Source organism: Scyliorhinus canicula, chromosome 13 (genome assembly GCF_902713615.1).
Source record: "Scyliorhinus canicula chromosome 13, sScyCan1.1, whole genome shotgun sequence".
Taxonomy (NCBI): Eukaryota; Metazoa; Chordata; class Chondrichthyes; order Carcharhiniformes; family Scyliorhinidae; genus Scyliorhinus; species Scyliorhinus canicula.
In genome coordinates, this window is record NC_052158.1 from 45,669,744 (window position 1) to 45,694,308 (window position 24,565).

General features: G+C 45.5%; 1 protein-coding gene and 2 non-coding genes across 3 annotated transcripts in view; 2 read left to right on the forward strand and 1 right to left on the reverse strand.

The window, feature by feature from the left end:
- The window catches only part of LOC119975587, a 639,245-nt gene that overhangs the window by 146,032 nt on the left and 468,648 nt on the right, over positions 1-24,565 (reverse strand). The gene's annotated exons all lie outside the window — the stretch shown is intronic.
- On the forward strand, positions 16,477-16,588 carry LOC119976888. The gene has a single exon (XR_005463047.1). It is a non-coding gene; the product is annotated as a U6 spliceosomal RNA (small nuclear RNA).
- On the forward strand, positions 21,727-21,798 carry trnaa-ugc. The gene has a single exon. It is a non-coding gene; the product is annotated as a tRNA-Ala (tRNA).

The following is a 24,565-nucleotide window of genomic DNA, read 5'->3' on the forward strand; positions in this document are numbered from 1 at the left end:
CGGACACCCCTGTCCCCAGGGTGGGGCGTCCCCCACTATAACCCAAAGTAGTCCGAACTGATGTTATTCATCCAGACACTCACCTTAGGGGCCTTATAAAGCAGCCTCACCCAACCTACGAATCACTGCCCTAACACAAACCATCCCAACACCTGAAACAAATACTCCCATCAACCCGGTCAAATGTTTTCTCTCTGTCCATCGACACTTATCACCTCCCCTGTTAAGTAATGGGTTTTAAGAGACATTCCAATTAGTTGTCTCATTTATGTCAAGTATCCTATAATTGACAGAGATGTAAAGGGGCTTCAGGTAGCCTTTGTGTCAGTTGATGTGAGTTTTGTGCAGAGTCTGTTAAAGTGAAATAAAGGTGTTGGTGAAAAGGAGCATAACCTTTGACTCTTTATATAACAGCAGCTAAACGTCCAACATCCACGACCTGGCCCCTAAGAGGCATCATGATGATCACATTCAATAACCTCCATATATTAGCAGACAACTGCTGCTCCTCCATGAATGTAGTCTAGTCCGCTCCAATCACTCCCGGCACACAGTCCTCCATATGCATCACCAGCACCTTCCCCAATATTTTTGCGTCCACATCCAACAATAAAATCGGGTGGCATGACCCACACTGCTCCAGGTCCTTATCCTTTTTAAAAAATAAGCGAGATCAAGTCTGAGCCAGCATGTGCGAGGTGGGGGGGGGGGGGGGGGGGGGGGGAAGAGAGAGAGAGAGAGTTCCCCTTTCTCCAATGACTCATTGTACATCTCGACTAACAGGGGCCCCAACTTGAAACCAAACTTTTTATTAAACTCTGCCAGAACTGCAGCTTGTCCGAGAACCACTTCACACCCTCATCCCCCTCCGGAGGCTCCGAGCTGTAGAGCTTCTGATTAAAAAGCCTCAAATTCCCCATTAACCTCCCCATACTCTGTGACCACTACACACCCACGGTCCCTCATTCGTCCAATCTCTGTCGCCGTCGTCTGCCTCCTCAACCTGCTGGCTTTCTCCCCATGCTCGTACATCACCCCCCTGGCCCTGCGCAACTGCCCCACCGCCTTCCCTGTAGACGTAAGCCCAAACTCCATTTGGAGCCTCTGCTTCGCCTTTAACAGCACCTCCTCCGGGACCGCTGAGTACGTCCGGCCCACCACTTGGATGGCCTCTGCCTTTCTACCCTCTCCTTGTGCACCCGAATCAAAATAAACTCCCCCCTAATCACTGTGTTCAGTACCTCCCACGACATGGAGGCGGTGACCTCACCCGTCTCTTAATGCTACACGTAATTCTGGAAAGCCACCCCAACACTTCCACAAATTTCCTTATATGCCAACAACCCCACAGCTAATCTCCACTGCGGCCACTGGGAGCCGCCCCTTTTCACTCACAAGTCCGTCCAGTGCAGCATGTGGTCGGACACTTCATCATCGAATATTCCAACCCAATCTTGGCCTTGGCTAGTGCAAAAAAAATGAATCTGGGAATACAGCCGGTGGAAATGTAAAAAGAACAGAAATTCCTTCGCCCTCGGCATATCAAACCTCCAGGAGTACACCCCATTGTTAATGGCCAGGGTTTAGAGAACCCCAAAGTGTATCATGGAGTTCACCTTACCAACAACTTTTAATAGATTGTGGCATGGGGAGCACACGGCCCACTCTACAGGTGTTGCACAGCAGAAATGGAAAAGTATTTTTTAAAGCAAAATAATGTTTATTCTATGAACTCAAGTTAACCTTTTTAAAACATACAGTGAACATCTTAGCAACTATTAATTCAAATACAACCCCAAAGAATACAACACTAAATAATGCTTAATAACTTTCCAAACAACATCCAGAAGACAAAAGAAACACCTTTAAACAGCAGCACATTAGGTTTACATTCACTACCGAGAACATTTATTATTCTGAATTCACCAAATGATCAAGAGATAGTCTTTTGATGGCAGAGAGAACAGCAGTACATCTGCTTGGTCTGGCTTCAGCTCCAATACTGAAAACGAAACTAAAACACACCCTGCAGCAAACATCCTAAAACGAAAGTAAAACGCTGACAGACAGCCTAGTTCCACCCACACTCTGACATCACCGCAGTAATATGAGCAACATTCTCATGACACGTTCCCCCCAAGAAAAAAAACCCATCAACTCAAGATGGTTTCATTTTTCACCTTTTCACTATCCTTTAAGAAGTGTATACAATAAATATACTTTTTTGTTTCAAAAAACAACACACGCAAGCAGGTACAATAATATAGTCCATTTTATTTCTTCTTTCTCCAACTGGAATCCTTCTTGATTGACAGTCTCTTTGAACAAGAAGGTCTCTGCACGATCCATCCATTTCTCTATGCCTCGGCATTTCACTTTAAAGTCAGATAATTTAGTGCAATCTGATCACAGAGTCCCTTGTAATTCTTCAACACAGGAGCATTGGTTATCACAGTATTCAGGCAGTCAAATACCTATTGAAACTCTGCTACCCACTTAAGTTTTTGACGTTTCTTCAGCAAGTCCATCAGTGAAGCTTTCACCCTACAAAACATTTGCACAAATGTTCGATCAAATCCACTCATGCCAAGAAAGCGAGTTATTTCCTTTCGTCTCGAGGGTATCGGAAACTCCTCAATAACTGTTGGTTTCACATTCCGTGGGACCATTCGACCCTGTCCGATTTTATGGCCAAGGAAAGTGACTTGGGGTTTTCCAAATTCACTTTCGGCTAGGTTTATCACCAGACCCGCCTCCTGAAGTTGATCGAATAACTCCATCAGATGTTTTAAATGTTCTTTCCATGTCTGGCTGAAAATTACTAGATCGTTGATGTATACCGCACAATTGGGTAATCCTGAAACAACTTTGTTAGTTAACTGTTGAAATGTGGCTGGGGCGTCTTTCATGCCAAATGGCATAACTTTCAATTGGTATATACCATTTGGTCACACAAGTTGAAATCTCCTTCACCCTTTCGGATAAAGGTACCTGCCAGTAACCTTTAAGTAAATCCAGTTTGGAAATAAAAGCTGATTGTCCCACTTTCTCAATGCAATCCTCCAAATGTTGGATAGGATAAGAGTCTGTTCTTGTAACTGCATTAACCTTTCTATAGTCCACACACAACCGTTGGGTACCGTCTGGTTTAGATACCATCACTATGGATGAGCCCCATTGGCTGCAACCCACTTCAATTATGCCATTTTTAAGCATACTCTCAATCTATTTGTTAACCTGTGTCGATTTAAAAGGGTTAAGTCTACATGGATGTTGTTTGATTGGAACAGCATTTCCCACATCTACATCATGTATAGCCATTTTAGAACTTCCCAATTTATCTCCACAAACTTGCCCATGTGATATCAATAACTCTTTCAGGTGTAGCCATCTGGGATGGCCACTTCCAACCAGGTACAGAGAAACTCGCAAAGCCTAGCGGGTAAAATGGACAAGCCAAAACTCAGGCAGGCTCAGAGCCTGAAATGCATATTTGTCAGCAAGAAGTTCAGACGGTATCGAAACTCTGTCCAATTAGCATTTTAATGGGGCCGATTCGCATTTGATGGCCCACCTTCACCAAAACAAAGGACTGGTACTCAAGCAACTGGGACAGTCCCAGACATTTCGGCGCCACTCCCTGTTCAAGGAAAACGCAAACAACTAGGCCAATGACCGCTTGGGACACGCCCAGCCATCCAGATTCCCGCCCATGTATTGGCTAAGGAATTGAACAGAGTGATCAGGGATCACCCAATTAGTAAGGCCCAAATTGAAGGACCGCCCAAAACAGGGCGAAAGCCCCCCCCCCCCCGAGTATAAGAAGAGTTTGCCATATGTTCGCTTTCTCTTGGTCCTGGTACCCCGGTCACGGCCACCGCCAAATGCAGCAACACCAGAAGCAAGTACAAGTTCAACGCTCGCTACCAGATGGATGAGCCCAGCTGAGCAGCAGTTACTCCTTCAAACCCGTTAGATCCAGAATCAAACAGCGGCCACTGTTTTCTGACCTAAGCTGGGTGCCCGAAGTTAAGTACAGGTTATCTTAGTCAATAGGTGCAGTTAACTAGTAGTATTTATGTTGCATGACTAATTGTGTGTAAATAAAGTACCCTTGAACTAACTAACTTTTGTTTGGCTTTTTAATCAATAGCCAGTTGAACTTGTGGTGGTATCATTTGATACCTGGCGACTCTAAGCATTAGGACATGGATAACACAGAAAGAAGGGCAAATTCACTGATTGCCATAATTGGAACAGAGCCACAGAAAAGACGAAGTAAAAGAAAGCACAACACAAGTCAGTCCGTTTTTCCTCTGGAAGGTAACTGAACAATTTATCCCAATTTTTAAGAACATCCTCGTTTTCCAATTTAATTTGAGGTACGTCAAATTCACAGTCATCTGGATTTGGTTCGTCACTCCGAGTTAGAATCAGAAAAACCTTCTCCCTTTTTCTCTCCTTCGCTTTCAACGTACCTTTTAAGCATAGTCACATGACACACTCGGTGAGTCTACCTTCTATCTGGTGTTTTTTACCACACAATTCATCTCACTTAATTTCCTTTCAATCTGATAAGGTCCACAAAACCTTGCTTTTAAAGGTTGACCTACCACTGGTCACAACACTAAAACTTTATCTCCACTGGCAAAACTACGAACTTTGGATTTCTTGTCGTTTCATCCATTTTGTGAAACTTTTAAATGTTGTCTAGCCAATTCACCTGCTCTATTTAATCATTCCCTAAAATTTGACACGTAATCCAATAATGTAATTTCTGATTTCTCACTCACCAATTTTTCCCTAATCAATTTAAGTGGTCCTCTTGCCTCTTGACCAAAAATTCATTCAAAAGGACTGAATTTGGTTGACTCATTCGGTGCATCCCTAATTGCAAACAGTACGAATGGAATTCCTTTATCCCAATCCTGTGGATAATCTTGACAATAAGCCCTCAACATTTTCTTTAATGTCTGATGCCACCTTTCCAACGCTCCCTGCGATTCTGGATGGTACGCAGTTGATATAAATTGTTTTATCCCTAAGCTATCCATAACCTCTTTGAATAACCTTGAGGTAAAATTTGATCCTTGATCTGATTTTATTTCTATGGGTAGTCCATATCGGGTAAAGAATTTAAGTAACTCCTCCACAATCTTTTGAGCAGTAATGTTACGTACTGGAATGGCCTCTGGAAACCAAGTAGACACATCCATTATCGTCAAAAGATATTGATTCCCACTTTTTGTTTTAGGAAGTGGTCCAAGGCAATCAATTAGGACCCTTGTAAAAGGTTCCTCAAATGTTGGAATGGGTATTAAGGGCGCTGGTTTTATCACTGTTTGAGGGTTCCCTATCACATGACATGTGTGACATAATTGACAACATTTAACTACATTTTTACATGGTCCAGGCCAATAAAAATGTTTTCGGATTTTAGCTTGAGTTTTCCTTATTCCCAAATGACCTCCCACTGGTACCTCATGTGCAACTCGCAACACCTTCCTATACCCTACCGGCAATACTACTTGATGAACTTCTGCCCACTTTTCATCCGCCTGCATATGTAAAGGTCTCCATTTTCTCATAAAGACATCACTTTACGGTAATAACACTCTGGTATACACTCAGATTCCTCTTCCGTGTATGCTTCCTGATACATCCATTTTATTTTTACATCTTTCTGTTGTAACTCCGCCAATTTTCCTGAGCTCAAAATATCTGCCTCTTCCTCCATCTGTTCTTTTCCAACCATCTGATCAAAAATTGTTTCTGATAATTGCACTTCACCTTTATCTTCACTCTCTGATTTCTCCTCTTTTCTTCACCTGTGACTTGCGACCTTGGTATGACACAATCCGGAAAAATCCCTGGATATTCGCCCTTCAACACTTCAGTTGTCTGATTTTCCACTGGCTTAAAGCACAGTAGGCATCACTCCCACCTGCGATCCAGCTATATCATTACCCAAGATAAACTGTATTCCTGGACAAGATAGTCTCTCTATTACTCCTACTACCACTTCACCACTCTTCACTGGACTTTCCAACCTTACCTTATATAATGGAACAATACTCCTCTCACCCTGAATTCCACATATTACCACCTTTTCTGGCAACATTCTTCCCAAATTGCATAACCCCTCATCTCTTACCATTAAAGATTGACTAGCTCCCGTATCCCTTAAAATTGTGACTTCTTTACCTGCTCCTCCTGATACACATGAGTAAACTTTACCCACACAAGTAAATTATTTAAAGAGATCTGGCACCTTCTTATCAATCACCTCTTGATCAGGTTGTACAATCTTTTGCACCTCCTTTGCTTCACTTTCCTTTACACTTTAACAAACCCCACTGTCTTATGCTGTTTTACCACATTAGCCTTCCCAGTGCTTTTCTTCAACCACCAACACCATGACTTCACGTGACCTAGTTTATTACAGTGAAAACATTTGAAATGAAATGAAATGAAAATCGCGTATTATCACAAGTAGGCTTCAGTGAAGTTACTGTGAAAAGCCCCTAGTCGCCACATTCCGGCGCCTGCTCGGGGGAGGCTGGTACGGGAACTTGAAAATTTGAAACTTTTCATTTCTTTTCCACCCTCCTGGATTTTTTTTAGTCTGAGGTACACTCTCCTTATTATCTCCCATCAGATCACCTTTACCTTTACCACTTGAGTATTTCGCAAGTCCCCAGTTTCTATCCCTCACAGGCTGAAACTGATGTCGGAAACCAAGCTTTGATTTATGAACTAATTCATAATCATCTGCCATTTCTGCTGCTAATCTCGCAATTTTAACCCTCTGCTCTTCCACATGAGTTCTCACTACATCAATGAATTTTTAAACTCCTCCAAAAGTATAATTTCTCTGAGAGCTTCATACGTTTGGTGTATTTTCAAAGCCCTTACCCACCTATCAAAATGACTCTGTTTGATCCTTTCAAAGTCCATGTATGTTTTATCAGGTTCTTACCTTAAATTTCGAACCTTAGTCTGTAGGTTTCAGGCGCTAGTTGATATGCACCTAAAATGGATTTTTTCACCTCCTCATACGTCTCAGATACCTCCTCCGGTAGTGATGCAAACACTTCACTAACCCTACCTAATAGTTTTGTTTGAATCAGTAATACCCACATGTCCTGTGGCCATTTCATTTGTATAACCATCTTCTCAAGTGAAATTAAAAAGGCTTCTACCTCCTTCTCATAAAACCTTGGCAATGCTTGGACATATTTAAATAGATCCCCACCAAGCCTTTGACTATGACACTCTTTCTCACTATCCTCATCACTATCATCCAACTACGTTTCCCTTTAAATCTGCCAATTTTAACTGATTGTCATGTTTCATGGCCATTTTCTGAAGTTCAAACTCTCTCTTTTTATCTTTTTCCCTGATCTGTATCTCCCCTTCTCTTTCTTTTTGATCTGCTGAGTCTTTTCTCCTTCCTTCTCTCTCCTTTTCTTTTTCCTCTCTCTCTCTTTTGTTTTCAAGCTGCTTTAATTCTTTCTCATGTTCCATTTGTTTAAGTTGTAACTGAATTTTTGCCATTTCCAATGAGTCAAATTGTATCTCAGGCAACTTTAAATGCTCAGCCACCGCCATTATTACCTCACCTTTTCCCATTTTGTCAGGTAATGTTAACTGCAATGTTTTTGCCAAATCTAACAGTCTGCTTTTAGTCTCTGTCTGTAAGGTACTGCTTGTGACCGTCTCCACCCCCAAAAACTTCAGAGCCTCTGAAAGAGTAATTGTCCACAACACACTCCCACTTAAACTGGAATACCACACCTGAAAAGCAACCACAATATGCTCACCCCTCACTGTCTTTAAGTTCGCTAAGCCAATCCAATGGATAGACTTTTATCCCCCTCGAACCCCCAATTTGTTATGGACTTTTATCCCCCTCGAACCCCCAATTTGTTATGGGCCAGGGATTATCATGGAGTTCTCCTGACCCACAATTTTTAATAGATTGTGGTATGGGGAGCACACGGCCCACTCTACAGGTATGGTACAGCAGAAATGGAAAAGTATTCTTTAAAGCAAAACAATATTTATTCTATGAACTCAAGTTAACCTTTTTAAAACATACAGTGAACATCTTAGCAACCATTAATTCAAATACAACCCCCAAAGAATACAACACTAAGTAATGCTTAATAACTTCCCAAACAACATCCAGAAGACAAAAGAGACACCTTTCAACAGAAGCACATCAGGTTTACATTCACTACTGAGAACATTTATAATTCTGAATTCACCAAATAATCAAGAGATAGTCTTTTGATGGCAGAGAGAACAGCAGTACACCTGCTTGGTCTGGCTTCAGCTCCAACATTTAAAATGAAACTAAAACACACCTTGCAGCAAACAGCCTAAAACGAAAGTAAAAAGCTGACAGACAGCCCAGCTCCACCCACACTCTGACGTCACTGCAGTAATATGAGCAGCCAAACATTTCTTAAAGCAACATTTCCATGACACCATCCATCCGCTCCATAAACCCCGCAACTCCTTCGCCATCGCCAACACATTCAAAGACCCGGCACACGACTGGTTAGGCACACTATATTAGAGTGTGTCGTTTCCCCCCCCCCCCCCCCCCCCACATAATCAGCCAGTGCATGTCCAAGTCTGGAACCTTTGCACCACAATTGCCCTCGGTGGCTCACCTTCTTTCAGATACCTCCTTAGCGACCTGTGCACTGAATCCACTTCAGGAGATGGATCAAAGACCCCCCTCCCCCAACAACTTTGCCACATATTGGGTAACCTGCGTACCCTTGATCCCCTCATGGAAGATTTGCCTCCTCAAGTGATTGTCCAATATTTCCACCTTCTCTCTTAATGTCTTCTGGGCCTCCGCCACTAACATGATTTCTGCCTCCAACCGATCCTCGTGCTCAGATACAGACTCCTCTACCTTCTGGAGCGATGCATGCTGCGCCTCCAGCCTTTGCTCCACTCTCTCTATGGCTGCATGGATTGGCCCGGTCACCCTGGCCAGGTCCTCTGAGCCTCCTGTCTCTGCTGCTCAAACTTAGCCATCAGGAACTCCACACACTGAGTAGGCATCAATGCCACAGAGCTCTCTGCCATCTTTTCTTCCCTGTGTCGCAGTTCAAGAGATCTCTTGGTCTGACTGTTGCCTCTGATTTGTTGGTCTCCTCGTTTGAAAGGGCCCAGACACACCCGACTGAAGGAGAATTCTTAATCCTTTATACTTAAACTCTCCACCTGTATAACTCCTCCCGAAATGGGCGAAAACACCCAAAACAATTCCACTTCGAGCAAGAGCCTAATGTGCGACCACTCTCACCAGGGCCACCTCAAGAAGTCTGGAATAGCCACTTTTACACACCTCATGGAACATTATTTAAAAATTTAATTGCTCCAAATAGGAATAATACAAGTTTCCTGACGTTTTGGAAACTGGCCGGTGAAACAGAGGTTACTTTGAGCAGCAGATCAGGTGGAGATTTAAACTTGTCATTGTCCCATCTGAATAAAACCCTCACTTATTGCAGCTGCTGTCTCAGTTCCTCCTGGTAAACGTTGACAGAGATTTCTAGTGTGGGAACAGCATTCTTCATCCTCGGAGGCTTTCAAACTGACAATATCAATGTGGGATGTGTAGCCTTGGATGTATTTGACAGCAGATCAGAAGAGGAAGACCCACAGCATCCAAGGCAGCGATGACCTGCAGCTGGAGGCAGAATACGAGGGGACCGTAAATTCCAACCATGCGCCACATTGGATAGACGTGAGACTCAATGAGGGGTGGGTGCAGAGGCCATTTTGGAGGTTTGACTCGCATCTTTTGGGAGGTAAAGGTTTTTTGTGAGAAGGTGAGGTCAGCAATTGAGTATGTAGAGATGAATCAGAACGGGGAGGTGCCAGCGGCCACTTTTTGGGAGGCATTGAAGGCAGTGGTCCAAGGGGAGGTTATTTCATTTAAAGTGCATGGAGACAGGGGGTGGAGGGAAGTGTATCAACGGTTGTTGGAGGAGATAGATAAGGTGGACAAGAGGTATGCAGGGGGCCCTACAAAGGAGTTGCTAGTGGTGAGAAAAATGTTGCTGGGACCGTTTGCAGGCTGACGATGGGGAAGGCAGTAGGGCAGCTAAGAAGGGCAAGAGGGATGCAATACGAGTAGATGGAGAAGGCGAGCCGTATGCTAAGGAAGCAGGCTGAGTCCAAGAAATTTTAAAAGTAAGAATGGAAAAGGGAGAGGCAATATCAGAACCGGGTAAAACGAGTTCTGTGTTTCGGAGATACTATGCAAAGTTATATAGAGCAGCACCAGATGGAACGAGAGGGGACATTGGAAGGTTCCGAGATAGTTTGGAATTCCCAAGGCTGGAGGTTGAGAAGAGGCAAACATTGGAAGAAGCATTGAGCTGGAGAGGGATGATTGGCTTTCCAACAGAGTTCTACAAAGCGTTTGCGACAGAATTGGCTCCGCACTTGTTGAGGATGTTTAACGAATCTGTGGAGAAGGTAGAATGTCCAGAGACATTAACGCAGGCGCTGATAACATTAATCCCGAAAAGTGGGAAAGATCCGTTAGAGTGTGGGTCATATAGTCCCGTTTCGTTGTTAAATACGAGAAGGTGTTGGCAGGAAGGATGGAGGGATGTGTACCAGAGTTGATAACAGAAGACCAAACGGGTTTTGTGAAAGGCAGATAGCTCTCCAGTAATATTAGGAGGTTTTTGAACGTGATAATGGCTCCATCGAGGGGGCCGATGCTGGAGGCTGTTGTCTCCATGAATCCGGAGAAGGCTTTCGACTGGGTGGAGTGGAAGTATTTAATTGAAACTTTGGACAAGTTTGAGTTTACCGAAGTTTGTGACATGGGTGCGCTTGTCATATACAGCCCCAGTGGCACATGTTGCCATGAACGGAATGAGTTCACGAAATTTTGACCTTTTTTCGATAGAGGTACGAGACAGGGATGTCCACTGTTGACGTTGCTATTTGCGTTGTCGATTGAACCCGTGGCGATGGCCCTTAAGGGGTCTTTGGAGTGGCAGGGGGACTAGAGAACATCAGGTATCGTAATAAGCGGATGACCTGTTGTTGTTTATGTCTGACCCATTTGAGAGCATAGACAAGATCATGGGAATACTGGAGAGATTTGGGGCTTTCTTAGGATATAGATTAAACGTAGGGAAGAGCGAAATATTCCCAGTGAACAAGGTGGAGCTGAAGGTCAACCTAAAGATGCTGCCATTTAAAGTGGCTAGGGAAAGATTTAGATACCTAGGGATACGGGCGACGATGCATAAGTGAAACTTGACAACACCGGTGGACGGGAACAAGGGGGAACTTAAATGATGGGATATATTGCATTTGATGTTGGCAGGGAGAGTGCAGGTCATAAAAATGAATGTGTTCCCAAGGTTCTTATTTGTCTTCCAGGCCATCCCGATCTTTCTCCTGAAGTCTTTCTTTCAGAAATTAGAGGCAGTAGTCTCGGAGTTTGTATGGGCGGAAAATGTGCCAAGGGTAAAGAATCCCTGTTTCAGAGGTGGAGACAGAACGCGGAGTTGGCACTCCTGAACCTGTAACACTATTACTGGGCAGTTAATGTGGAGAAGATGAGGCGGTGGTGGGGAGAGGAGGGTGGTTTAGGATGGAAGAGGAGTCCTGCAGGGGATCCAGCTTGAGAGCCTTGGTGACAGCCCCTCTGCCGTTTGCCCCAGGAAAGTACTCTGAGAGTCTGGGGGTGCAATCGACAGTTAAGATATGGAACCAACTAAGGAGGCACTTTAAATTATAGGGGATATCGATGTTGGCATCACTGTGTGGGAACCACAGGTTTAAGCCTGAGGAGATAGAAGATGGATGGAAGTGAGGGGCATGGACCTGAAAGGGCAATTCAAGAGCTTGGATGAGCTACAGGAAAGGTTTGAGCTGTCAAAAGAGAATGAGTTTAGTTACCTGCAGCTACGGGGCTTTGTAAGAAAGGCATGGCGGGTGTTTCCCATGCTTCCTCGGTATACTTTGCTGGAGCAATTGATACTCCCAGACAAACCTGGAAAGGGCAAGATTGGGGACATATATGGGTTGCTGGGGGGCGCAAATGGCAAAGTGGGAGGAGGAGCTGGGGAGAATTTGTTTAAAAATTTGTTCCTGGGTCGTGGGCTTCGCAGGCTGTGCCAGCATTTATTGCTCGTCCCTAATTGCCCTTGACGGGGAAGCTAAGAGTCAATCACATTGCTGTAGCTCTGGAATCACATGTAGGCCAGACCACGTAAGAATGGCAGATTTCCTTCGCAAAAGGACATTAGTGAACCAGACGGTGTTTCTGAAAATTGGCAATGATTTCATGGTCATCATTAGACCTTTTTCATTCCAAATATTTTATTGAGTTTTAATCCCACTACCTGCCATGGTGAGACTCCAAACCAGGTCCCCAGATCATTATTCTGGGTCTCCACTAGTCCAGTGACAATACCACTATGCCACCAACTCCCCAAATAGATCGGGGTCTGTGCTGCGAAGCTATGGGTAGGGTGAACACCACTTCTTCTTGTGCGCTGATGAGCCTGATCCAGTTTAAGACTGCACAGGGTGTGCACGATTCATGCACACTGAGCGGATACTTTTGTGGGGTGATTGGCATGTGTGAAAAATGTGGGCAGGGGCCGGCAAACCACGTGCACATGTTCTTGGGGAGTGGGGGGGGGAGAGAAGCTGACAAGGTACTGGGAAGCAGTGTTTTGGGCACTGTCTAAGATTATAGGGGTAGAGGTCAGGCCAGTCCCAATGGTAGCAAACTTTGTGGTCACGGAGGTGCCAGAGCTGATGGAAGGGAAGAAGGCTGATGTTATTGCTTTTGCTTCCCTAATTGCCTGGCGGAGGATCTTGTTAAATTGTAAGGCAGGCAGCCTGGTTGGGAGACCTGTATAACTTTCTATTTTTGGAAAAGATCAAACTTGAGTTAAGGGGGTCAGAGGAAGGATTTGAGACATGGGAATTGTTCATATTGTTCATGATCTGTTCATCACAGAGGGGGGCAGGGTAAAACTAGATAAAATTGTACAAACTGTATGTTGTGGATTGTTCTGTTGGATTTATTAATGTTCTAGACTTTTTTTAAATAGTCTAATTCTCCTTTTTCACATTTTCTCCCAAATTTACACCCACCAACAATAAACAATATTCAGTAATAAATATGTCAATTCCCATATCAATAACAACGGTCCCATCCTCCCACCAAACCACAAACATTAGCCCGCATGTTCACATAAACAAATGACAAAAAGGAATCAGGAATCACCCATAGTCACCATTAACACACACAGCCCCCCTCCCCCAACCCGCCCCAAACTAATGTTCGATGTTATCCAGTTCTTGAAAGTGCCTAATGAATAATGCCCATGAATTGTAGAACCCCTCCATCCTTCCCCTCAGTTCAAACTTAACCTTCTCAAGAGTCAAGAATTCCAACAGATCCCCCCGCCATGCCAGGGCGCAGGGTGGAGTGGTTGCTCTCCAACCCATCAAAATCCGCCTTTGGGCGATCAATGAGGCGAAGGCTACAACTTCTGCCTCCGCACCCGTTTCCAACTCCGGCTGGTCCGACACCCCGACCGTGGTGAACCCGCATTCAATACCCTTCTAACGTTTGAAAAGATCTGCCTCCCTCTCACGAACCCCGTCTGATCTTCACCTATCACCTTCGGGAGACACACGTCCAGCCTTCCCGCCAGTACCTTCGCCAATACTTTTGCGTCCATGTTTAAAAGTGATTTGGGCCTATATAGAACATAGAACGATACAGCGCAGTACAGGCCCTTCGGCCCTCGATGTTGCACCGACATGGAAAAAATCTAAAGGCCATCTAACCTACACTATGCCCTTATCATCCATATGCTTATCCAATAAATTTTTAAATGCCCTCAATGTTGGCGTGTTCACTACTGTTGCAGGTAGGGCATTCCACGGCCTCACCATTCTTTGCGTAAAAAACCCACCTCTGACCTCTATCCTATATCTATTACCCCTCAATTTAAGGCTATGTCCCCTCGTGCTAGCCACCTCCATCCGCGGGAGAAGGCTCTCGCTGTCCACCCTATCTAACCCTCTGATCATTTTGTATGCCTCTATTAAGTCACCTCTTAACCTTCTTCTCTCTAACGAAAACAACCTCAAGTCCATCAGCCTTTCCTCATAAGATTTTCCCTCCATACCAGGCAACATCCTGGTAAATCTCCTCTGCACCCGTTCCAAAGCTTCCACGTCCTTCCTATAATGAGGCGACCAGAACTGTACGCAATACTCCAAATGCGGCCGTACTAGAGTTTTGTACAACTGCAACATGACCTCATGGCTCCGGAACTCAATCCCTCTACCAATAAAGGCCAACACACCATAGGCCTTCTTCACAACCCTATCAACCTGGGTGGCAACTTTCAGGGATCTATGTACATGGACACCGAGATCCCTCTGCTCATCCACACTACCAAGAATTTCACCATTAGCCAAATATTCCGCATTTCTGTTATTCTTTCCAAAGTGAATCACCTCACACTTCTCCACATTAAACTCCATTTGCCACCTCTCAGCCCAGCTCTGCAGCTTATCTATGTCCCTCTGTAACCTGCAACATCCTTCCGCACTGTCTACAACTCCACCGACTTTAGTGTCGTCTGCAAATTTACTCACCCATCCTTCTGCGCCCTCCTCTAGGTCATTTATAAAAATGACAAACAGCAACGGCCCCAGAACAGATCCTTGTGGTACGCCACTCGTAACTGAACTCCATTCTGAACATTTCCCATCAACTACCACTCTCTGTCTTCTTTCAACTAGCCAATTTCTGATCCACATCTCTAAATCACCCTCAATCCCCAGCCTTTGTATTTTCTGCAATAGCCGACCGTGGGGAACCTTATCAAACGCTTTACTGAAATCCATATCCTATATGACCCACACCCCTTTGGGTCCTTATCGTTTTTAAGCAACAGGGAAATCGATGCCTGCCCCAAAGTTTGTGGCAACACCCCCTTTCCTATCGCCTCTTCAAACATCCCTACCATCAGGGGTGCCAGTTTATCCTTGAATTTGTTAATAATATTCCACCGGAAACCAATCCAGGCCTGCCACCTTCCCCGACTCAATCCTCCCAATTGCATCTTTTGTCTCCTGCTCCACTATTGCTCCTTCTAATGTAGCCCTGTCCCCCTCCCCTAACCTCGGATACTCCAGCCCATCTAGAAACTCCTGCATCTCCCGGTCTCCCCCAGGTGGCTCTGACCTGTACAACCTCTCATAGAATTCCTCAAAGTCCTTGTTAATCAGATCCGGAGCCACAACCAACTTCCGTGCCCTGTCCCTCACCTGAACAATTTCCCTTACTGCCACTTCCCTCCGAAGCTGACCTGCTGGCCTTATCTCCATGCTTGTAAACTGCACCCCTTGCTCGCCTCAGTTGGCCTTCCTGGTAGATAGTCGGTCAAAGCTTTCCTGTAGTTCCTTCCTCTTTTCCAACTTCTCTGGGTCCCCATCTTCTGCATAACTCCTATCTACCTCCAACATCTCATCTGTTACCTTCTGCCGCTCCAACCTCTCCTCTTTGTCCATCCTGGTCTTAAACGAGATCACTTCACCCCTCACCATCGCCTTTAGAGCCTCCCAGACAACTGCCTTCGACACCTCACCCATACAGTTGAAACCTACATATTCCTCAATTTTGTCACAGAACTCTTGGTCCCCCAAAAGTATTAATGTTCTTGTTTATACATGTTTGGAATAAAATACATTAAAACAGAGAAATATGGAATCTGGCAAAATCAAAAAGGTTGCAAGAGGAAGTTTGAAATCTTAAAATCTTCAGCTAAAGTGTTGAATTGCTCTGGTGCTGGATTAACAATCCAGTGATTGAGAGTTCAAATCCAACCACAGAAAGTTACATGCATACAATTACAGAGCAGAAACAGGCCATTCGGCCCAATTGGTCGCTGCTGGTGTGGAAGCTTCACATGAGTCTCCTCTCACCCCATCTCACCGGATCAGGAAATCCTTCTTTTACTTTCTCCCTCCGGTCTAGTACCCCTGGAAGAGTCTGTTCTATTCATCTCAGCCACTTCACGGAGCAAAATAAATTTTAAAAATGAAAACATGAAAACTTTTAGATTGTCTGAAAACCCCCAACCTGGACCTTCAGGGAATGGAAGCTGCTACAATTGCCTGAGATGCACTGGGACTGCCAGAGTGACTTGGGGATCTGTCACTCCTCGCCAGACACATCTGTCAACCTCACATCCCTCACTTGCTAATTGCCTGTCATCCCTTGCTTGACCCCAAGCCCCTTTATAATAGGGGTAGGGGGGTCAGATCTCTAAACACAGCGTACCCAGTGGTGTTAGAGGAAACTGCACATCAATATCACTGAGAATACCAAGGATTTTCAGATATAGATGATTATTGAATGTAGATCTTCAAGTGCAGTGGGAAGTGTGCTTCTCTTCAGCAGCACATATACATTAAAATTTGAACCATGCAGAAAAGATTAGCATGACCCCTGTGCAAGGATGACACGCAAATCCATGAAGCGTTCCATATTTTTGCTGGTAGCGTTGGCCAGGTCAAAAGCAGTGAATTCAAATTGGCGAAATCTGTGGTGGCGTGAGATTGAATCCCACGACGACGAAATGTTCAGTTGATTAAGTTTGCGGAATCTTTCTAGTGTAGTGGTTATCAAATGCGCCACACACGTGAGGCATCCGGAGGTTCAAAACCATATAGAAACATTTCCATATGCTTGGGCCTGATATTAGTTGTGGCTCAGTGGGCAGTGCTTCACCTCTGAATCAAATGGCTGTGAATTCCAATCCCATTCCAGACCTTGAACAGAAAAATCTAAGCTGACACTTTAGTGCCAGTTTTAGAGGTGCTGTTCTTTCAGTAGTGGTATTAAAATAAGGCCCCCTAATGGATGCAACATCTGGGGCAGCATGGTAGCATGGTGGTTAGCATCAATGCTTCACAGCTCCAGGGTCCCACGTTCGATTCCCGGCTGGGGCACTGTCTGTGCGGAGTCTGCACGTCCTCCCCGTGTGTGTGTGGGTTTCCTCCGGGTGCTCCGGTTTCCTCCCACAGTCCAAAGATGTGCGGGTTAGGTGGATTGACCAGGCTAAATTGCCCTTAGTGTCCTAAAAAGTAATGTTAATGGAGGTTGTTGGGTTACTGGTATAGGGTGGATACATGGGCTTGAGTAGGGTGATAATTGCTCGGCACAACATTGAGGGCCGAAGGGCCTGTTCTGTGCTGTACTGTTCTAATTCTAATTCTAATGTCCCTGTTTCTGAGCCAGGAGCTTCAGCTTCACTCCAGGACTTCATGGACAAGGAAGGTCTGTTCATTTCATGACCAAACAATTTGAAAATGAACTTGTAATGTCTTCGAACACACACCAATGGCAGGCGGTGAGAGTGGGAGAGATTCCTGGTCAGCCATATGACGGAAAGAAATTGGAGCATCTCCCATCACTATCCATAGCTCCAGGCTGCAGTGGATGTTGTCACAGCAACTTAGACTTCCTTGGGAGGCCTGTTAGCTCAGTTGGCTTTGATTTGGGATCTGCCTCCTTGGCACTCCTGAGGTGAAGCCCATGGCGATGTTGGTTGAACCTGCCTTTGGGCAGAGAACTCACGAAGAAAAATGGTTGTTTTGGTGTGAGTTTCTATTGCAGTCAGTGAGATTTAGGATGTTTGGATTTTTGCTTGATGTGGGGATCCTCTATCAGCAACGAGCCTGTAAGGTTGTTCTTCATTCCTGGAGTCAACTCACTTTTCTGCATCAGTTTCACATCTCCTGACACCAGGGACTTCACCACCTTTCCCAGCTTCAGAAACACAAAGACAACACTGACACCTGCAGCTCAAACTAGTTACCAATTTAATCTTGAATCAAATTTTAATTTTCAATCAAACTTTCAGACACAAGAACAGAATAAGCTGGAAAATCTCAACTGGTCTGACAGCATTTGTGGAGAGAGAATGGAGCTAACGTTTCAAGTCTGGAGGACTCTTCATCAGATCTGCCAGTTGACAGGGAGAAAAGTACACAGCTTTGGGCTTAACCCCTTAGAAACAATCTAATACAACAAATGGCTTAGTTAGCACTAGCTTCTCTGAGTTAGAAGGTTGAGGGTTCAAGTCTCACTTCAGAGGCCCGAGCTCTGAGGCTGACACTCCAGTGCAGTACTGAGAGAGCGCTGCACTGTCAGAGGCACCATCTTTCAGATCAGTTAAACCAAGGCCCTGTCTGCCAGCTCAGGGAATGTAAAATATCCCATGGCCTTACATTCTATAAGAGCAGGGGAGTTATCCTTGAATTCCTGGTCAATATGGATCTTGCCATCAAAATCACAAAAAAAAGATTATCTGGTAATTATCACATTGCTGTTTCTGAGATCTTTCTGTGCACTAATTGGCTGCCAAGTTTCCTACATTACAACAGTGACTACACTTCAAAAAGCCCTTTAATGGTTGTAAAATACTTCAGATATCAAGTTAATATAAAAATGCAAGTCTTTCTTTCTCAGGGAAACATTCTGCTTCCTGTGAACTGGGAATTCTAAACCCATTGATGGAGAAAGTATACCAGCCACAGTGACATTGACCAATATATTGTGTACAGGACTTACTGTAGGCTCCTGAGTGTTTCAGTGAATAGGAACACACCATGCTGACAAATCAGATTGTTTGGGCTTAGCTAAAAAAAAATGATTGAGAGTTTTAAATCTATACAAATAGCAACATAACGTTCAGTTTACACCAAACAACAAAGCATTTGAACCAAAATAACAGTATTTGAAAATAACTCCCAGAATATGAAATGAGTCTTGGAAGAGTATAAGGTGAACATATCACACCGTTATTACATTGAGGGACTCAGGTCTGTAGAGACCTGTAGAGACTCAACCCCACTGCCTCCCCCCCCCCCCCCCCCCCCCACACACTCCCTCACCGTACAAAGGATAGTTAGTAGCCCTCCCAGACAGGAGAGTACACACTCCCATGGTATTAGTCAAACATCCGTCACCTGAAGTGGATCTGCCTATAATTTACATCACCAACTAAAGCAGGGTCCGATTCTACCCCATACCCACTGCTGAGAGTTGCCTCATTTTACTGACACACACACGTACCTAATTCACAACTCTCTGACCTTTGACCCTCCATTCACCACAATGCTTCGGTACCCATCAATCTGGTTTAACCACTCGCTCATATCCACCCTTGTCTCCAAAATTACCTTTGCTCTCTTCCTTCCTGGCTGATCAACCTGCTTCTCAAATCCAAATGAGTGAAGTTTTGAGCATATCTGGTCACAACTGGTTTAGCCGTCCATTGCCAAATAAGGTAAAACTTGGAACCCTCAGTTCGATAGATTCCCTACGTGCAGGAGGCGGCCATTCGGCCCATCGTGTCTACACCGACCCTCTGAAAGTGCACCCATTGCCCTAACCCCGTAACCCCACCTAACCTTCATATCTTTGGACACTAAATGTGACCAATCCACCTAACTTACACATCTTTGGACTATGGGAGGAAACTGGAGGACCAGGTAGAAACCCACACAGATACGGGGAAAATGTGCAAACTCTTCACCTAAAGTCGGATTGACCCGGGTCCCTGGTGCTGTGAAGTAACATTGCTAAGCTCTGTGCCACCGTGCTACCTATATAAACAATTTTTTTTTAAAATCGTTGTGTGACCAGTGTGTCATGTGACAAGTAACCATTTTGAAATCTTTTTCATACAGCTACAAAGCTGAGGAGTAGTTGTGCTCTGGAGATACGGTCAATGAAGCAGAAACATAGAGCAGGAGGAGGCCATTCAGCCCTTCAAACCCGCTCTGCCATTCATTATGATCATGGCTGATCATCCAACTCAATAGCCTAATCCCGTTTTCCCTCCTATCCTTTGATCCCCTTCGCCCTATAAATAATTTTTATTGAGATTTTCAAAAGCATATCAAAAAACAGAAAATAACAAAAAACAGTATTAACAACAACAAAAAGAAAAACACATTAACCCCCAAAACCAAACCCCCCCCCAGTAACTACAAAAAGAAGAAATAGATAAACACATATACACATTTCTCCCTTCCCCCGAAACAAACCCCCCCCCCACCCCCCCGGTTGCTGCTGCTGCCGGCCTATTTTCCTACCGTTCTGCCAGGAAGTCCAGGTAAGGCTGCCACCGCCTAAAGAACCCCTGTACTGATCCCCTCAGGGCAAATTTCACCTTCTCCAATTTGATGAACCCCGCCATATCATTGATCCAGGCCTCCACGCTTGGGGGCCTCGCATCCTTCCATTGAAGCAAAATCCTCCGCCGGGCTACTAGGGACGCAAAGGCCAGGACACCGGCCTCTTTCGCCTCCTGCACTCCCAGCTCCACTGCAACCCCAAAAATTGCGAGTCCCCAGCCTGGCTTGACCCTGGATCCTACCACCCTCGACACCGTCCTTGCTACCCCCTTCCAAAACTCCCCCAGCGCTGGGCATGCCCAGAACATATGGGCGTGGTTCGCTGGGCTCCCCAAGCGCCTAGCACACCTGTCTTCGCCCCCGAAAAACCTACTCATCCTCGTCCTAAATGCTATATCTAACTGCTTCTTGAAACTATACAATGTTTTGGACTTAATTACTTCCTGTGGTAACGAATTCCACAGGCTCACTACTCTCTGGGTGAAGACATTCCTCTTCATCTCTGTCCCAAATGGTCTACCCCGTATCCTAAGGTCGTGACTCCTGGTTCTGGACACACCCAGCATTGGGAACATCCTTCCTGCATCTACCCGGTCCAGTCCTGTTGGAATTTTATAGGTTTCTATGAGATTCCCCCCTCATTCTCCTGAACACGAGCGAATACAATCCTAACCGATTCAATCTCTCCTCGTATGTCAGTACTGCCATCCCAGGGATCAGTCTGGTAAACCTCCGTTGCACTCCCTCTATAGCTAGAACATCCTTCCTCAGATAAGGAGACCAAAACTGCACACAATATTCCAGGTGTGGCCTCACCAAGGCCCTGTATAGTTTCAGCAAGATATGCCTGTTCCTATTCTCGAATCCTCTTGCAATGAAGGCCAGCATTTTCCCTCTTCTTAATCAATCCCTTGGTTTTTCTTTGTTGAATTCAACAGCACTCAATCCTCCGACCTCTTGGGCGGGATTCTCCCAACGGGAGTTTAAGTGCTGACGCTGGGGCCTCCGTGGGGCTGGCAGGGGCATGGCGCAATTTGCAGGGGCGGGGCCTCGGCACAGCGTCGGAGACCCGGCGCCACGTCCCACGCATGCGCAGTTGGGAGGCGCCAACTAGCGCATGCGCAGTGGCCGTCCTCCCCCAAGCTGCCCCACACAAAAATGGCACAGGGATATAACATTGCCAGCGGAGGAAAGGAGGCCCGCTGACAGAGAGGCCGGCCCTCCGATCGGTGGGTCCCGATCGTGGGCCAGACACAATCGGAGCCCCTCCCCCCACCGAGCGTTCCCACAATTCCCACCTGCAGCAACCAGGGGTGAACGGCGCCGGTGTGACTCTGTCGTGTCAGAGCGGCCGCTCGGCCCATCTGGGCCAGAGAATCCGTGGCCCCGCCGATTCGAGAGGCCCATGGCCGTTGCCGTGCCAAACGCGCCGGCGCAAATGACGCTGATTCTCTGCACCTCAGAGAACCTGTAGGGGATACTGTAGGGGGTGTAGCTCAGTGGTAGAGCGCATGCTTTGCATGTATGAGGCCCCGGGTTCAATCCCCGGCATCTCCACAGTTGTGTTTAGGGGCTGGTTTAGCTCACAAGGCTAAATCGCTGGCTTTTAAAGCAGGCCAGCAGCACGGTTCGATTCCCATACCTACCTCCCCGGACAGGCGCCGGAATGTGGCGACTAGGGGCTTTTCACAGTAACTTCATTGAAGCGTACTCGTGACAATAAGCGATTTTCATTTTCAGAACCGCGCGCCGGGGCACGTTGCTCCGATTTTCCGGCCCAGCGCGGGGCTCGGGGAATCGCCCCACTTGTTTCTCTTGGCCAATTTATGCGCTACTTTATTGAATCGAATACTATCCCTAATTTCCCTTGTAAGCCATGGATTGGCTACCTTTCCAGTTTTACTTTTGTGTCAGACAGGAATATACAATTGTTGCAGTTCCTCAATGCGTTCTTTGAATGTTTCCGATTGCCTATCCACTATCATCCCTTTAAGCAACATTACCCAATCGATCATAGCCAACTCTCACCTAATTTGATCATTTTCCTTTGTTAAGATTCAGGACACTAGTCTCAGAGTCAACTACTTCACTCTCCATTTTGATGAAAAATTCTATCATTTTATGGTCACTCATCCCCAAGAGGTTGCGCACAACTAGATTGCCAATCATTCCGTACTCATTACAAAGTACCCAATCCAGGATGGCCTGTTCTCTAGTTGGCTCCTCAACATACAGATCCAGAAAACCATCCCGCATACAGTCCAGGAATACCTCCTCTATGGCAGTGTTTTTCAAACTTTTTCATGGGGGACCAATTTTTCCCAACCGGCCAACCTTTGGGACCCACGCTGGACGCCTTCGCGACCCACGCTGGCCAATCTTCGTGGCCCACGCCGGCGGCCCTTCACGACTCACGCGGGCCGACCTTTGTGACGCACGCCGGCCGACATTCGCGACCCACCATTTTCTCTTACCTTTAATGCGAGAGGTGAGCCTGCTTGGTCCTCATTTACTTGTTTCCTGCTGACAAAATGGAGGAATCGCAATCGCGCCCAAAGCATGTGACGTCGATGTTCGTGGGGGCGTGACATGCTCTCTGCCGCACTTCAGGCAGGAAGATTACATAAAAAAAAATTTTTTAATCTTATGCGTCTCCAATTGCGCAAATTCATGGCCGCAGCAGCCGGCTTTTAACAATGCCAGCAGCAAGCAGCCTTCAAAATGGCTGCGACCATATAAAAAAAATTGTGGTCCCACTACGCATCCATGCCCACTCATCGGTGCGCATGTGCAAAACTCTGCATATGTGCACCGATGAACAGGCACGCATGCGTAGTGTGGCCGCTTTTTTTTTATGTGGTCGCGGCCATTTTGAAGGCCGCTCGCAGCCGGCATTGTTAAAAGCCGGCTGCTGCGCGGGAATTTGTGCAATCGGGAGCGCCACGACGGACGGCTCCGCGACCCTCCCAACATCCACCCGTGACCCACCTGCGGGTCGCGACCCTGACTTTGAAAATGTCTGCTCTATGGCATTGTGGCTAATTTGATTTTCCACATCTATATGCATATTAACATCACCCATAATTACAGTTGTTCCTTTATCATATGCGTCTCTAATTTCCCGTTTCATGCCATTTCCAACAATATCACTGCAGTTTGGGGGTTTATATTTGACGCCCACTACCATTTTTTTTGCCTCTTGCTGTTTCTCAGCTCTAGCCATACAGATACCACATTGCCGGAGCTAATATCCTCCCTCACTATTGTTAATTTCCTTCTTAACCAGAAATGCATCCCCACCACCTTTTCCTTTTTGTCTGGCTTTCCTAAATACGTTCTAATAACGTTCTATCTCACTCATAGAATCATAGAATTTACAGTGCAGAAGGAGGCCATTTGGCCCATCGAGTCTGGATCGGCCCTTGGAAAGAGAACCCAGCTAAGCCCACACCTCCAGCCTATACCCGTAACCCCGTTGTTTTGTTACCTGTGTAGTAGGTAACATGTGCTACTCAAACCTTGGTTAGTGATGAGGTCTTCTGAATCTTGATGAAGACTCAAACTCGTCCAGTAGTAACAAAAGGTTTATTGAGTAACTATAACAATAATTGCATGAGTTCTTTACTCTAACTTTGATACTAGTGATAAGGTTAACAAGATCTAACTACGGTAACTATATCTAACTCCACTAGCCATCTGAACTAGTCTGCTATTGCCCTGGTCACAGTGCACCCAAGAGAGAGAGAGAGACCCAATGTATTGCCTTTTATACTGTTGGTCTGGCCCTCTAGTGATTACACATTAACTCCTTGTGTGCATGCACATATAGAGATCACTACACCAGTAACCCCACCCAACCTTTTTTAGACACTGAGGGAAATTTAGCATGGTCAATCCACCTAACCTGCACATCTTTGAACTCTCTCAAATAAAATCCTCCCTGTACAGCCGAAAGATCTAACACAGAGACAGTGAGTTCACATCGAAGGAAACTTCAGGGGAAAGCTAGATTTCTGGGAAAAATGGATTACATATTGAGAAATAAAATTGTCTGCAGCAAGTGCAGTGACACAGACTTCAAACCAGCCTTTGGAATTTTAACCAACAAATCACTCAAACTGTGAACTCTTTTTTTATCTTTCAGTGTTGACTTTTTAATTTGGCTAAGGACATAACTACCTCCAGTATAACTGGTAAAACTTTGCATCCTTGTGTCTTCTTTTTTTTTAAAAATAATTTTTATTCAAATTTTCACAAAAAAGAAAACTATAACAGAAAATTCAGAACCCCTCCCCCGCCGTAAATACAAAAGAGAAACAATAAA